Source organism: Molossus molossus, unplaced genomic scaffold (assembly GCF_014108415.1).
Source record: "Molossus molossus isolate mMolMol1 unplaced genomic scaffold, mMolMol1.p scaffold_m16_p_1, whole genome shotgun sequence".
In the NCBI taxonomy this organism is placed as follows: domain Eukaryota; kingdom Metazoa; phylum Chordata; class Mammalia; order Chiroptera; family Molossidae; genus Molossus; species Molossus molossus.
Genome location: NW_023425344.1, coordinates 100,505,118 through 100,522,823, shown reverse-complemented (window position 1 = coordinate 100,522,823; position 17,706 = coordinate 100,505,118). Strand labels below are relative to the sequence as shown.

General features: G+C 42.2%; 1 pseudogene; it reads left to right on the top strand.

Moving 5' to 3' along the window:
- LOC118633852 overlaps positions 1–17,706 on the top strand; it is a 36,908-nt pseudogene that overhangs the window by 4,233 nt on the left and 14,969 nt on the right.

Below are 17,706 nucleotides of genomic sequence, written 5' to 3'. Positions count from 1 at the left end.
AATGTGAGCTTTCCGGACCTGGTGGAGCACAAGGCGCCATCACAGAGCCGACAGCCGCCACAGTGGAGCAGGGAAGGCTCAGCAAGGTGCCCGGGACATCGGCCTAAGGCTGCGGGTCCAGCTGTGCAGGTTTCTAGCCAGACGAACCACCTCCACCGTCAACCAGCTGCTGCTGAAAGGTTGCTCCTGAGCCGCACCAACCGGCCGCCTGGGTCCCTTTCCTGATGGCCCAGGAGGGGACCCCGCTGTGGCTGTGGGGTTGCAACCGAAGAGGTGGGGCGGGAGATGCCCAGACGAGGGGCGTTCACCCGGTGAGCCACGCGGGAGCCGCATCCTCAAGGCCCAGCAAGATCCTCACCTGGGACCAGCTGGCCCTGGACAGCCCCAAGGGTGTGGCACCATCCTGCTCTCTGGACCTCATAAGGGCCTGAGAGGTGCCCCAGGACCCCTTCCCAGTGCAGCGAACCCTGGTTACGCTCCAAGGGCAGGAAGTTCAAGCGCACAGGAGGCCGATGGGCCAGCTGTGACTATAAAACTAACCCAGATCCTACCTTGTTATTAAAAAGATTTCGGATGCTGGGGGGAAACATGACGTGAGCCTTTGCCAAAAATAATGCTGAAATTATATTGAGAAGCGTTAACAACACCTGCAGGAGATATGACAAAAACTCCAGAATTCAGGAGGGGCCAGGACCAGGTTCAGAAAAAGATTTTCCATGCAAATCTTAATGCTCCCAAACGCCTGCCTCTTGTCCCTGTCTCCTTCTTCCCTCTGGTCTTTCTGTGGAAAGGAGCAGCATGAGGAGCACCCACACCTGCGCATTTCAGTGCCAGTCTTGGTCAACAAGGAGGGAAGAATGAGGGAAACAATTTCATTCCTGGGAATTTGGAAGGGCCCACCGGAGAAAGCATTAGGCAATAGCTATATTGAGCTGGGTTTTTAAAGTAAAAAAGATGTTCTCTAGTCAGTAGGAGGTGACAAATACAGTTTCCAGACTAACTGAAATTGCAGCCTGAGACCATAAGACAGAGAGCCAGCAGGCATACGGCTGGGAGTGAATGTTGGCAGGTACGTGTGGTGAGAGAATTAAGGAAGTGTGGCTTGGACTTCCTTCACCCTGGTGGAGGTCAGAAACCTTCCTGAGAGCCTCCAGTGTGACACTCAGGTTGTAAACCAAGGTGATACATCACAACAGAAACAGCTGACCATGTGTCAAGTCAAGACCGAACGTCACCAGCATTAATGTGAACCATAAGCTAAATGAGGAATATATGAGCAGAATGGGAATGTTCCCCTCTTGCAAAAATATCTCAAAAATTATATTAATAGTTATAAAATCCATTAAAGTTAAATATAGTTAACTCGATTAATATAGCTTCGAAACATTAATAATAAAGAGAGAAAGGTCGTTTTAGAGCTCTGGGATGGCTGATATTAGAATATTTTGATATTGGATCGGAAAAAAAGAGGAAAAGTCAGAGTAAGACTTACCGTGGTCCATTGTCAGGTGATATGCTGCTGTGAATTCTGAAATTCTGAGACTCACGCTCATCCTGAGAGCTCTCATCTATCTGTCATGCTCTCTAAAGGTCCTAATTGATGTTGCTTATGCCGCTGGAGTTTACAGAGTTCATAGCAACAGTTACTTTAATTATAATCTTCTGTGACCCTAGGACCCAGACATTTGTTCACAGAGCTGGGAGGAACAGATTATGCTAACAACTGCCATACTGTATTCAGAATTCATTCTTCATTCAGATATGGAATGAACAGGTATTACTTACCGCCAGGGAGATCAGGTGGAGCGCTGGAGACAAAGCCATGAATAAACCAGTCATGGCCCTGGCTATGCACTGAATGTGTTCCTCTAAACTCATATGTTGAAGTCATTATGGAATACCCTCATTATGGTATTTGAAGGTGGCGCCTCTGGGAGATCATTAGGTCACGAGGGCAGAACCTTTAAGAATGGGATGAGTGCCCTGGCCGGTTTGGCTGAGCGGTTAAAGCGTTGGCCCACGGACCGGAGACTCTCAGGTTCGATTCCGGTCAAGGGCACGTACCTCAATTGTGGTTCAGTCCCCGGCCCTGGTGGGGGTCATCCAGGGGGCAACCAGTCAATGTGTCTCTCACATCAATATTTCTTTCTCTCTCTCTCTCCCTCCAACTCTGACTGAAGATAAATGGAAAAATGTCTTTGGGTGAGGATTTAAAAAAAAAGACCCGAAGGAGCTCCCTCACTGCTTCCTGTGAGGATACAAGAGGGCAGTTATCTATGAACTAGAAAGCAGGTCTTTACCAGACACTGAATCTGCCTGTAAGCTTGATCTTGGACTTCTAGCCTCCAGAACTGTGAGAAATACATGTTTCTTGTTTATAAGCCACGCAGTCCATGGTGTTTCTGCTGCAGCAGCCTGAACCACGACAGGCCTGTTCATGGAGCTTTTAGCGCACGGGGAAACAGGCATTGACTACGTGTGTGGCTGTGACTGCAGACGTGCTATGAAGACTGCGGAGGTGTGTGAGAGTGTTTTAAGGGGATCCTACCTCAACCGGAAACTTGCTCTAACACTGGTGAGCCAGACGTCGTTTCTGGGTCAGGCTCATGGTACCTGGGTCTTTCCTCCTTTTAAATAAATTTTCATCCCTCTTACAAATAAACATTTATCAGGCCATTCCCCCATTTTTTCAGAGCTTGCCTAGGTCTATCTTATCATAGGCAACGGTCACAGTCTGAACTCAAGCGGAGATCCTGATTGTGTGTGACAGGAATGTTTTAAGTTTTCTCTCTTTTAAAAATTGTGGTGAAAACATACATAACAAAGCTTACTGTCTTAACCATTTCCATGTGTATAGTTCAGCGGCATTAAGTACATTCATGTTGCTGTGCTATTATCACCACCATCGTCTCCAGAACTGTCTTATCTTTCCAAACTGACACTCTGTGCTCCTTAAACTAAACTCCACGTTCTCCTTCCCCAGCCCCTGGCGCATACCATTCTACTTTCTGTCTCTATAAATTTGACTACCCTGAGGTACCTCAGATGAGTGCAATCATACAGTGTTTGTCTTTTTTGTGACTGGCTAATTTCACTCAGCATGATGTCCTCATGGTTCGTCTATGTTGTAGCATGAGTCAGAAATGTGTATGTACATGTGTGTTTCAATAAAACTTAAATTCTTAGACTAGAACTGTTGTAGCTATATTGTCAGGGTCTCTACGGGAAACATATGGTTTGGAATAATGACATGGATATTGAGCAGTATTGATCAAAGGGACTATTTCTGAGTGTGGGCAGGAAACCAGCAAGGGGTGCTTAAGCCCCCCCCCCCCCCCCCCCCCCCCCGAGCTAGCAACAATGGGAGCTATTACCACTCCAAGGCCTGAAGGGGCAGCGGAAGGTGTTGATTAGCAGAACCTGGAGAAAGAATTGTGGCTGGAGATAGGTCCACCAGACAGAAGCTGGAGCCTTGGGGAAAAGGGAGAATAGACCCCCTCCTCCCTACCCCACCCCCACCCCAATCTTGTGCAGGTACTTTGGTGCCACACAAACCAGCCAGGAGCCAGAGGTCAAGATTGGCCTCCCAGGCAGAGGGCATAGTGGGAGAGGATGGAGATTGGATCTGGAGGAGCAAACTATGTATCCAGCCTACCTGCATTCTACAGGGAGTTGTGACGGGCAAATAGGGGTGCAAATGGAGAAACTGAGAACAGAGGTAGGCTGAGTTTCTCTAAGAGAAAAAATGAGGTGTGGGTGATACTGAGAAGAAAAAATAGGTCTAGAAGGACAAAGGGACAGGGGAGAAGGGAGAGGGGAAAAGTGAGAGGGGAGAGGGGAATTAAGTTTGCAGATGGAATTAAGATTGCAGATGAGCTGACCTTGAAATAGAAAGGCTTTCCTGGGTTATCTGGGTGGGCCCAGTGTCATCACAAAGGTTCTTTTTTTTCTTTTAATCCTCACCGGAGGATAGTTTTACATTTATCTTCAGACAGAGTGGAAGGGGGAGAGAGAGAGAAACATCTATATGAGAGAAACACATCGATTGGTCGCCTCCAGCAGGACCCCGGGGCCAGGAACGAATTGCAACCGAGGTACGTGCCCTGGCCAGGCCTCTTTGGTCCGTGGGCCGACGCTCTAACAGCTGAGCCAAACGGGCCAGGGCTCATCACAAAGGTTCTTAATGGGCAAAAAGGGAGGCAGAAGAGTCTGTGTCAGAGAGTGCCATGTGGGAAAGACTTGGCTGGCCATTCGTAGATGGGAGCAGGCCACAGGCCAGGGAATGCTGCAGCCCCCGGAAACTGGAACAGCACTCTGACACCCTGATGTTAGCCCATTAAGACCCATTTCCAACTCCTAACCTCCAGAACTCTGAAAGAATAATTCTGTGCTGTTATAAGCTACTAGGTTTGTGGTAATCCGTTATAGCAGCAATAGGAAATGAATACGCTGAATTTTCATGGGGTTGGGGTGAAGTTAGCCAAATTTTGGATTCAAAACATGTAACCGTTTATAATTACCCTAAATACTGTATTGAAAGCTAAACCTGTAAACTTTACTGATGAGAGCTTTAATTAAACTATTCAACTTCCTCATATTAACTAAAAAGCCCACTAGTTAAAGCAGGGTCTGGGCCTTTATACCTGTTTTCTGTGTGCACTGGATGTGTTACTATTATTATTATTTTATTTTGATCCTCATGGAGCTGCTGTAATCCTAATTCCTTGATTGATGGAGTGTCCGTGATTCTCATTTTGTGTCGTCATTGGTTTCCTGTACGAGACCAGTGCAGAGCCTCGCAGTCTATATTTAGGGCTCTCCCTACAGGTCGTTTAATATCTAATCCATCATGCAAAGGTTTTGCTGTTCTTTGTGGCCTCTTTTTTGCCTTTGTGAACTCTCATTTCAGTCTTGTTGGACACACAAAACTCATGGTCGTACGGGTCAGAAGACTGGCTTTCTGGCAACAGATGACACACACAGAATAAACCCTCCAATCTTGGGCATCTGCAGCAGGTATGTTTCTCTATGTTAGCATTTCCACATCTGAAAGAGGCCTGCTCAGGCATTGCTGGCAGGAGTACAAAGCAGTTCACCTCAGGAGGAGGATTTAGCAATATTTAATAAGAACATCAAATGGGTCTCACTGGTCTGAAGTCAAGGTGTCAGCAGGGCTGCATTCCCTTTGATCCAGTAATCCAGTTTTAGTGAATCTACTCTGAAGAGAAACACTCCTTGAAATGCAAAACAATGTATTAAAAAGGTTATTTATTTTGGTGTTACAAGCGCAAAATATTGAAAGCACAATGTTCTATAAGAGACTAGTTGAATCGATCATGGTATAGCCAAACAATGGAGTATTATATAGCCATAAAGAAGAGTGAAGGAACCACTAAGAACTGGAAGAATTTTCAAGCTATATTATTAGTGGAAAAAAGCAATGTGGAAAAGAATATATAAAGCAGGCTGCTGTTTGTGTAAGATAAGGTGAGGGGGAAGTGTGTGTGTGTGTGTGTGTGTGCTGTTTTCACAGAATAATGGGAAAGATAAACCAGAAACAAATGAAAATGATCACTTATAGGGCATAGGTGTAAACAGGAAGGAAGGAGCAGGGATGAGAGAGTCAATGATACCTCTAAGTATGTCATATTTTTGCAGTTTTAAATTTTGAATCGTGTAAATATTTTAAATATTCAAAAAGTAAATCAAAGAGGATTAAAAAAAACACCTTAATGTTGAGTACAAACAGAAACAAAGGAAATTAAATGGTTAGCAAATTGATGGCAAAACAACACAGAAATAAGAATTACAAGTAACTTTTAAACCCTGTACTCTGACTAGTGGGATATATTCTAAGAGAAAAAAGACCTGCAAGAGGCTTATGAATTGGGCTTGTAATTAACAGTAACATCAGTGTCATCATGCTGAAACTTTTTTGTATATACTGTAGGACACAGCAAATGAGTAAATACACAGATCGTGTGGGGTGACCTATGACTCTCACTGTAGGAGGAGGGAGGTAATACCGAATGGAGACATGCTTGTTCCTGGATTCAAAATGAAAGTCTTAGTATGAATTCATGATTTTTCAGCTCTATCCACTGTCAGAGGTAAGTGGGACATTAGTTAAAGCTGTGAAAACACATTTTTTTTCAGTAATCACTGACAGTAAAGAAGGGCTAAGATTTGTACAGGGGGACTGGGTGGTTTTTGTTGTTGTTAATCCTCACCCAAAGATACTTTTCCACTGATTTTTTTTTTTTTTTTTTTTTTTTTTTTTTTTTTTAGCTAGAGTGGAAGGGAGGGAGGGAGAGAGAGAGGGAGAAACATTGATTGGTTGCCTCCCACACCGTCCTTGTCCAGGAATCGAACCCGAGACCCTTCAATTTGTGGCTCGATGCTCCAACCACTGAGCAAAACTGGCCAGAGCTAAGGGGAGAAGGAAGGACTAGGAGGGGGAGAAAGAATGGTTCAAGTAAACAATTACAAAGGACAATTGGTACAGGTATGATTAGGCCAGTTGTGTCTGCTAGCTGGCCATGATGGAAGTTAGGAGTCTATCCTCCCACAGAACCTGGGAGACAGAGGCCCCGCTGATGACATTTCAAAGGAATGGCTTTCAGAGCCTTGAGGAAGACACTCCTGAGTCATAGGAGATATATATGTGCATCTCAAAGGAACTGAGGAAGGATTCACAATTAGAAGCCCTTTTCAGTAAATGCTCTAAGAAAGTGTGGTCAGGGGCTGATCTCATGTGTTGGCTGGAATAGACAATAAATGCTCATGGCAGTGTTGAGCTTTCCAGGCATTTAAGGCAGGGCCTGCAGTCATCCTATGAACATGGCCTTATGCTGTCTACAGCCATGTTAGAGTTTGGTCACCTCTTAGTGTCCAGTCATTGGGTGCTGGGAGTTCTGCAGTTCTCACCACTGACAGCGCCTTGAGGCAATGTCACCCAGGTCCAGTGAACACGTTAGTACTCAGATCTTGGTTTCTAAATACCATTTCCCTCTAAAATTCTAGGTCATGGCAGGGAAGGTACAATGTGTTTGGAATATCTTCTCATGCTGGAAAGCAAGACAGTGCTCAAAGACCAATGGGCAGCACCAGCTACATAATTTGCAGGGTCCAATGCAAAATGAAAATGCAAGGCCCCTTGTTGAAAAATTACTAAGTATGTCAGGACAGCAGCAGCAAAACATTGAACCATGCAGTGGGTTTTCTAAGAGCAGGGTCTTATGCTACTATAGGAATTACGTGCCCAGGAAGCTGACCCTAGTAATGAGAGATGTGTTCAAGTTCAGAAGAGCCAGCTTGAAGGGGCACCCGATGGTTAATGGTGGGACAATCTGAGCACTAACAGAAATAATAATGGCAATGGATTATAAAACATGGAATTACAAAAGGATCTATGAATTTATAGTGATACTAAAAAAGAGTGTGCAGGGTAGGGAAATTTTTATGAAGAATGCCAGATTATACATGTAGACAGAGTAATAGAATTAGAAAAATTATCATTTTTTCAGTCTCCAATGTATATAACAATGCTGAAACCATTAGGTTATAGATTGCTGGGGAACAGGATATTTGCACAATTTATAGAGTCTCCCTTTATCACCCCATAGGTTACTTATTAACTACAAATGGGAAAAGATGACCTTACAGTACAGATCTAGCAGAAACCATCTTGACCAAGTGGTCGACTAAGCATTACCAGTAGTGAGACAAAGTTATCATGCACAATCTTTATATGATGCAATGAAAAGTACACTGTGTAGGATTTTGCCCAAAGTGTTTAACTTGAATCTAATAATAAGAAAACAAACAAATATAGGTTGTGGGGTATTCTACAAGGCTAGTGGCCTAAATTCTTTAAAAATGTCATGAAAGAAAAAAAAAAACAAATACAAGGATCTGTTCTAGATAAAAGAAAGCTAAGGAGACACAAGAACCAAATGAATTGTATGAGCCTTGATTGTCCTAGATTGAGAAAGAGTTATGGAAGACATTTAGGAGACAACTTGGAAAAGTGGGGTTTGGATTGCACACTAGATAATATTATCATTATTAATGTTAAATTTCTTGGGTGTGATGATGGTATTGGTTAAGGTTTGATTAGGGTTGTTTAGTAGAATGTCTCTGCTCTTATAAGACACAAGCAGGAGATTTTAGGGTGAAATGCCTTGATGTCCACAAAGGTAGAGGGAGAGATGGTGAGAGGAAGAGGAGGAGAGGAGGGGAAAGGGAGTGAGGGAGAGAGGCATAGAGAGGGAAGGTGAGTAGTGGGCCAGGGGAAGATGGGAAGAGGGGAGAGGGCAAATGGGCATAATGTTGATAATTGTTGGAGTCTGAATGATGAGTATATAGCTATTCTTGTATTATTCTAACACTTTTGTGTAGGAGAGACGTTAAAAAAAAATCTGAGGGGGGAGATTTTTTCTACCAAAGTCACATGTCAGGGGGGAACACAGTAGCACCTCAAGGGCAGAAAGCCTCTCTGTTTGGTCGGCAGCCCTTCAGGCAGCACACGTGCACCTGACACTTCCATGTCATTCACACATCTTCTGGGTCAAGCTGAGCAGCAGTTAGTCACGGTGAGCAGAGCAGTGCTGACAGCCAACAACGGTGTAAGATCAGCACCTGTACCCAGTGTGACCTAACAAGAAGAGCTGAGGCTGAGAATGGTAGACCAGCTGGCCAGGGACTGAGGTCCCTTCTGTGCTGTGAGAAAGCAGGAAGTCGGGTGCAAGTTCAGGCTTAGACAACTTCTTAGGGTCTTAAATGAAAATTGGTGAAAATATACCTGCTCTATTTATGCAATAGAGATCAAATGAGATAATTTATGAGACAAAACATTCTTCTTTCATAGATTTATCTTATATTTTACTTACAGATTTTTATTCTAGACATATAGATGGCTTTTTAAATATATGAGCTGTTGTAGATGTACTTGCAGTTTGTATTTCTTTTGCAATGTGTGTCCTATAAACACAGAATAAATGATCATTCTATTTTACACAATTCCTGCCAAAAAAGTGGGGGGGAAAGTAGTGCATTTAAAATGATCTTGCTGCCCGGCCAGTGTGGCTCAGTGGTTGAGTGCTGACCCATGCACCAAGAGGTCGCTGGTTCAATTCCCGGTCAGGACACATGCCCAGGTTGTGGGCCAAATCCCCAGTGGGAGCATGCAGGAGGCAGCCAATCAATGTTTTCTCTCATTGATGTTTCTCTCTCTCTCTCTCAAATCAATTAAATAAATAAATAAATAAATAAAATGATCTTGCTTAATTAGTGAATACTCCTGACAGGAGAGGACTTCTTTCCTGCTGGGCTTCAGTGAGAACTTATTGCATATTTCAAACTTGTTTTTCTTCCAGTACCTGTATCCTTTCAGGGCTGGGTGCAAGAGGACGCGTGCGCATCATATAACAACATACCTTCTGGGTGAGTCAGCCTGAAGGATAGTAGGGATATTCCTGGCAGCTATTCTGACACCAGGGTGGCAATTACCATACACTCAAGTGATAGAAACTCAGACTGTGTCCCACCAAACCCAGTAAGATGTATCCCTAACTCAGCTTCCCCGTAGTTGGAATCCAGAATGCTGCCAGCCGGTCCGGTGGCATCTGTGCAGAGAGAATATGATGGAGAGAAAATCCAAGAGAAAAGATACAGTGGCCCTAAGATATTATAGTTAAAATGTCGTATTTTAAAACAATAGAGAGAGAAAGAGACAGAAGAGAGACAGGGAGAGAGTCTATCAGTGTTTGTTCCATCACACCGAAGGTAGAGATGTCCATCGGACAGGTGGAGATGTAGGTTTGAAGAAATGGTGAATAGTGATATAGAGATTAGAGAGTCATTTCACAATTATTATAACTGCATGAGTGGATGACTTCTCCGAAATCAAAGTGCAGAGGAAGAAAAAGGGCTGAGGAGAGATCATGGGTAATGCCTATATTTCTTGTGAGGAGGTGGCTATAAAGTACTGGGCCAAGATACTGATTAGAGCCAGGATATGAAGGCTGTGAGAAATGAACACAACCAGGTTGGTTTGGGTTTTTCTCATAACAGAAAGATTTTTGATAATATATACATTTAAATAGTTAAACCCTTATATAAACCTATGAGTATAGCTTTTATACAATGATAAAAAAAATCAATGCATATTAAGTACTAGCAAAACTACAAAATTCATAAACTAGAAACTGACATTCAGTATGACAGATGGTATTGTTCTGTTGAAATAATTATCACTGCTATTGGTATTAGCAGTTGAAAAAAATCTATTTATATGGTTGAGATTTCACTTGTTGGTTTGGTTATTTTAATTTTGAGCTTACTGCCCACCCTTTGGGTAATTGTCATGGTCTCTGTTGAGATTTTTCCTTTCAACAAAATTTATTTTATATCCTCTATCCATTATTTAAAAGATATAATCTAATAGTGCATCTCAAATATGATGGCAAACATTATAAAAAATACATTATTTAGCAAAGTGTAATTGTTGATTGTTCACTATCATCGGGTAGATATACTCATCATGAAATTCTTACTCTACATCAGTCACAATGTGAATTTGGAGCTGCATGCTGGGGCATGCTCTTCCGAGTTTTGTGTGCTTATACCACCAGGTGTATTTTGATTATTCCGTTTTCCCCCAGTTTTTCTCTAATCAAAATATGCAAAACACTCATCTCTATAGCATGGTTTCATATGGCCCACATATTCTTAAAGGTATAAAGAAAAGGACAAAAAAAACACAATCAACTAAAATTGGATGGTGGAGGGAAGGGGAGAAAGGAGGGGTATACTAATTTCACCATTGCTCAAAATAAGGTGTCAATACTACTGAAGGAATGTACATACCAACCTTTCCAGATCAGGGCCTTTAAGGGAGGCAGTGTGAGGTGGTACAAGAGCATAGGTTTGGGAGTGAGACAATTCTGAATTTGATTGACATGCTTACTAGCTTTGACACTGGGAGGTTATTTAAATTAATCAATTTGATTTTTTATCTATCAAGAAGTGTTATAATGATTAAATGAGGTCATGCAGCTAAAATGCCTAAAACTATGTCTGGTACACACTTGGTGTCTAGTAATAATGGTTATTATCAGTTTTATATACCAAGCAGGACTAGAATAAATGTGGAACTCAAAATGCTGGTAGATGAGGTAAATAAGGCTCAGAGGCCTGATGGCTGTGAACATAGGGATGGTTGTGGCCAAATGGACCAACAGTGCAAAGGGTGAGAATTGGCATTTAGGGCTCCTCAGATTTTATGTACCCAGATTATTGCTAGTTCTAAAACTTTGACATGCAATATGATGTCTCACTGTGTTTGTGTCAAGGTAACAAACCTGTCCCTGACTGTCCAGAAACTCAGCATTACTGGTAATCACATCATTGTGTAAGTTTCATTATCAATTTAGGGAAAGTCTAAGGTATACAGTTCTTTCCTGGTGATTAAAATAATTCATTCTTTCATCTGTGAGAATTATAATCATTTTGATCTTCTTCAGATCTTCTCCTCTTAGCCTCTCTTAAAGAACTAAATACTACTCTTTTTTGTTGTTGTAAGACTAAAGAATTCAGTCCTAATCATGTAAGGGCAGAAGTTACAGAAGCAGACTTGGCTTTCGTCCAGGCTCTGTTACTTAGCAATTACTAGATCTTTTTGGTCACAGTTTCCTCACCTGGAAAATAAGGAATAATAATACCCTCCTCCACTGGATGGTGGTGAAAACTGAAAGAGATAATGGCTATAATGCTTTGGGCCTGTCATCATCAGTCTCAGTAGCCTTATGACCATTAGGCACACCCCCCGAACTCTTCTCACCCCAAATTAAAGACTCTGCAAGATTAGAGTTCTTTTGCATACAAAATTTTTTTTCATGAAACTTTGGACAATATCAAAAATTATAGTAGCAGCCCTGGCCAGTTGGGCTCAGCATTTAGAGCACCGGCCCATGGACCAATGAGTCTCGGGTTCAATTCTGGTTAAGGGCATGTACCTTGGTTGCAGTTTGTCCCTGGCCCTGGTGGGGGTCATGTGGGAGGCAACTAGTCAATGTGTTGCTCTCATATTGATGTTTCTCTCTCTCTTCCCCTCCCTCCACTCTGTCTGAAGATAAATGCAAAAATATCCTTGGGTGAAGATTTTTAAAAAAAAGTTATTATAGCAGACTGAATCTTAACCATATTGGGGAGAATTGGAGAGGAGTTTTCCCAGATCGTGTGGCTCGGTGGGTTGAGCATTGTCCCATGGACTGAGAGGTCCTGGTTCAATTCCCAGTCAGTGTGCCCTGATCCCCAGTAGGGGGCGTGCAGGAGGCAGCTGATTGATGTTTCTCTCTCCCTCTTTCTCTAAAAAATCAATAACAACATATTTAAAAAATAATTGGAGAGGAGTTTTAAATCATAAGCTTACTTTACCCAGTATGAAGAATGCTAAATTTCTAGGCATGGGACCAAAAAAATCTGCTGTTCACCTAACTATATGATTATTATCATAATTTTTTTCTTGAATGAACACATGTAATTTCTAAAGATTACCCACAGATGCATTTACTGAGGAGTGTTGCCACTGGCAATTGTAGAACCTAAGCAAGTCACTGTCTCCCTCTTGCTTCAGTTCTCGCCATGAAATGAAGCGATATTTTTAACTCGGAAGGCTAGAGTGGTTGGGAGCATGTGCGGGATGTTTTTGCTGTCACAGTGGTTGTAGGTATATGGTAGCCAGCTTCCAAGATGGCCACCAGTGATTCCACTCCTGGTAGTCACACCCCTTTGCAGTCCTTCCCTTATTGTAGCAAAGTCGATCTGTGTGACCAATAGAAAGCAGCAGAAGTGAACATCTACCACTTCTGACATAAGGTTAGAAAAGGCACTGCAGCTTCCTTTTGGGCTCTCTGTCTGTCTGTCGTCTCTGTCTTCTCTCTGTTTGCCCTGTGGAAAGCCTTGTTGTGAGCAACCCTCCAGAGAGGCCCAGGTGGTGAGGAGCCAACCAGATTCCTGACTTACAGAAACTGTGAGATAATAAATGATAATTGTTTTTAGGTGCTAGGTTTGGAGTAATTCATTATGTAGCAATAGACAACTCATATAGGGTGTGACTCACAGAGTCAAGGATGCTCAATGTCCTGCAGTCTATGGGACAGCCCTGCTTGATGAGGACTTGTCCCTCCCTGCTGTAGCCTGAAGTTCTGTGTCCTCCTAAATTCATATGTTGAAACCTAATCCCCAAGGTGATGGTATTAGGAGGTAGGGCCTTTGAGGGTGACTAGATCATGAGGGTGGAGCCTTCATGAATGGGTTTAGGACCCTTATAAAGGGCCCCCAGGGAACCCTCATCCCTTCTGCCATATGAGGACATAGCCAGAGGATAGCTGTCTATGAACCAGGAAACAGGCCTTTACCAGATGCTGAATCTACCAGCGCCTTGATCTTGGACTCCAGAACTGTGAGAAATAAATGTTTATTGTTTAAGTCACATCTTCTATGGCATTTTTGTTATAGCTATCTGAATGGACTAAGACATACCTCAGATGCCAAAGGCTTCTCCCAACACTGGCATGATTCCTCCCAGCTTGAAATGTGTATGATCACATGTTGTGAGTTAAAAAGAAAGATAAAAAAGTAAAGATAATCATAAATTGCTGTGTGATTCTAATCCGAATGTAAATGCATGGATCCAGTGGTCCAATGAGTCTTTTTAGAATCGATCAGGCAGAAATTCTGGCAGATGTGCACAAGATTGTGTACAAGGCTGTCCCTTGCCCCTTTGTTTGCAATACCAGAATGCTGAAAATAACCTAAATGTGCGCCAATACAGGAATAATCAAATACATGATGGTAAATCAAGAATATCGTGCAACTCTCAACAAGAATAAAATTGATCTATATTAAAATGAACTCTAAAGTATATTGTTAAATGAAAATCTAAATCACAGGATAATATAAGTGGTATATCATTTAGGTTTTCAAAAACAATACAGTGTGTGTTTGTAAGTGTATGGAAATAGATATGATTCACTTCAAACTCTTAACAAGGAATTCCTGTGTGGGAAGGAACTGTGTGGGGTGGAACTTGGACCTTTATTTTTCCTACCACTGTATTGAGTTTTTTTTACAATAAGCATTACTTTTGTGATGACAAAATGCATTACATTCAGTGACATTAGTAATGTCCTGTGTACTGTTGCTGTCACTGAGCTGCTACAATCTAATTTTTCATTCAAAGCTGGGAATAAGTGGCACGTGGCTTATGTTTCCGGTTTGAGTAAGACGGAGTTAGGGAGTGAAGCCATGATACCCCATTCCCGGGCTTTGTTGCAAACACTTGTTTAAGATGTGAAGAGCCTAAGACATTCTGTTCCCCCACAACCCACAAACACCTTACTCCGGACAGGAAATGTACACTCAATGAATGACTGTGTCAAAGACATAATCTATAAAAGAATGGGAAAACCTTTTTTTTTTTCCTTTTGTGTGGAATTAAATTGTTGGAAGGAAGCCAAGGAAGTGACACATCTCACCTCCTGTTTCTGGCTGAACAACCCTTAAATCATTGAAGTTGTTCATCAAATTGTTTTGGGTCTTAGGTACTATGAGTAAGTTAAATTATTTCCCAACTAATTTTAATGTTTTTTCATATTTCTATAAGATAATGAGATATACTGCCTTTGCACTGATTGTAAATCTATTCTACTTTTTACTAAAACTATTGAAAAAACATCCTTTGCCTCATCTACCTGAACAGTCATTTAGCTCCTGGTGTGCACAGGGCTTGGGTTTACTTTTAATATCTTTAAGTAATTTCTCTCCATCTGAGTCAAGGCAGAGAGTAAATCTTTTATTTCCTTTATATTTTTTGGAATGTAGTTTGCTTTTCACTTGATCTCACTGAGACTTAGTTTGCTCATCTGTAAAATACAAGCATTTATTGCAAGAATAACATGTATACTTGGTATACTTTATATTAAATACACATGTATTTAATACACATGAGAGCACACTGTAGACAGTAAAATAATAGAAAAATGCTAACTACTCCGTTCCCCATTTAATTTATGGGGTTGAATGTTTTCTCATGAATCTAGGACAGAATAAGTGAGTATGTATTAGAAAGCATATGGAACCTAAGGCAGAAGAGTGAGAAGTGAAGATGTTGAACAGCCAATTGAATGCATGGTTCTTACTCTCGGGATAGAGGTCTGATCTGGAGGCAGAGACTTGGGAGCTATCAGCCTATCATGGTGGTTGAAGTCACAGGTGCATTGTCACAGAAGGGGGATGTGTAGAACTAGACAAGATGAAGATGACCTGGGGCTGAACTCAAACTAATGCTGGTTATTTAAGGCAGAAGTGTTTAAATTGGGATAAACTACTCTTAGCGGTGTATGAAGACTTTCTAAGAGGTACATGAGCATGGATGTTTTAGGATCCTTTTAAGAAATGAGGATCTGCCCTGGCCGGTTTGCTCAGCGGTTAGAGCTCAGCCTGTGGTCCAGAGAGCCCCGGGTTCGATTCCCGCTAAGGGCACGTACCTCATTTGCAGTTTGTCCCAGGCCCTGGTTGGGTCGTGTGGGTGGTAGCCACTCAATGTGTCCCTTTCACATCGATGTTTCTCTCTCTCTTCCTCTCTCTCCCTCCCACTCTATCTGAACAAAAAAATGGAAAAATGTCCTCGGGTGAAGATAAGATAAAAAAAAAAAAAAAAAGAAATGAGGATCATTTTTAGATCTTCAGCTTCCATTTCTAATCACTCCTCTAATTGTTGTCTGAGAATGTGCCTGCGATGGAGTCGGGAAGTGGAGGGCAGTGTCTCCTTTCTTATCCTTTTGCAATTGCTTTAAGAAAGAAAGACACACTCGCCCTGGCCGGTTTGGCTCAGCGGTTAGAGCGTCCGCCTGCGGTCCGGAGAGACCCGGGTTCGGTTCCCGCTAAGGGCATGTACCTCGGTTGCAGTTTGTCCCCGGCCCTGGTTGGTCGTGCGGGTGGCAGTCACTCGATGTGTCCCTTTCACATCGATGTTTCCCTCTCTCTCTCTCTTCCTCTCTCTCCCTCCCACTCTATCTGTACAAAAAATGGAAAAATGTCCTCGGGTGAGGATAAAAAAAAAAAAAAAAAAGAAAGACACACTCTTCATCACATCCCATTGCATTGTCCTGGAGGGTAAAATTCCCCAGGATGGCAAACAAAGGGGTGACAGAAAATATTGCTGCTGGTTCTGAGCAAGCGAATGACACCAGTGACCAAGTGCTAGGCCCTTGCCAGCCTTTGCATTCAGCAGAATTCAAGTGAACTTAGTGAGTTGTCAGCTGTCATCAGAAGTAGTCTGTGATTATAGATCATTCTTGTGATTTTTAGCATAACTCAAAAACAGTTCAAAGATTTGAGAGCCATTACTATATATATAACCTTTCCCTTTCTCATTCACTTATTTATGTGAATAAGGTTTCTCAGAACTTACATCTATAAAAATGAAAGATAGGAATAGAATGGAATTGATTGTGAACCCTGTCTCACTCTAGCAACAAATAATATTTACCAACAGATGACTACACTAGGGGAAAATGTATATATTTATCTATCTCTAGTCCCATAAATTAAGAGATGCATTTCTATCTTAGTCTGTTTGGGCTGCTATCACAAAGTGCCGCAGACTGGGTGACTTACTAGCAAACGAGATTTATTTCTCACACTTGTGGAGGCTGGGAAGTCCAAGGTCTTGTATGGTGCTGAGGGATGCAGTGTTTACTGAGGACTTCCGAGTTCACAGATGGCACCTTCTCGCTGTCCTCACGTGCTGGAAGGGTCTAGGAAGCTCTCTGGGGTCTCTTTATAAGAACGCTGTTGCCAATCATGAGGGAAGAGTGCTCCCAAAAGCCCTACCTTCAAATAACATCCCATGGGGCATAAGATTTTCAACATATGAATTTGGGCGACACAAACATTCAGACCACAGCAATTTCCAATAAAAAAGTATTTTTAAGGCAAAACTATAGGAACAAAAGCAATTCAGCAGTCGCCCAGGTCTGGGATAAGGTTAGGATTGCCTGCAAGGAGGCAAGACGGAACTTTTGGAGTTAAGGAAATGTTTTATATCTTCTTTCTTTTTTTTTTTCTATTGATTTTTTTTAGAGAGAGAGGAAGGGAGAAAGAGATAGAAACATTGATGTGAGAGAGATGCATTGATTGGCTACCTCCTGCATACCCCTGCTGGGGATCAAGCCTGAAATTCAGGCATGTGCCCTGACCAGGAATCTAACTGAGACCTCTTAGTCCATGGGACAACGCTCAATCCCCTGAGCCACATTGGCCAGGCTCTTCTTTTTTTTTAAAAGAAGTGGAACCTTATTTTTCTTTTTAAATATGTTTTTATTGATTTTTTAGAGAGAGAGGAAGGGAGAGATAGAAACATCAATGTGAGAAACATCAATTGGCTGCCCCCTGCACGCCCCATACTGGGGATCATGCCTGAAATCAGGGCATGTGCCCTGACTGGGAATCGAACCCAGACCTCTCCATGGGACAACGCTCAATCCACTGAGCAACACTGGCCAGGCAATGTTTTATATCTTCTTGATTTTGATTGTGATGTTAGTTATATATCTGACGTAATTGTCCAAGCTCATTAAAATGGGTAATTATTTTGGATTTAAATTATACCTCAGTAAAGCTACTTTTCTGTTTAATAAT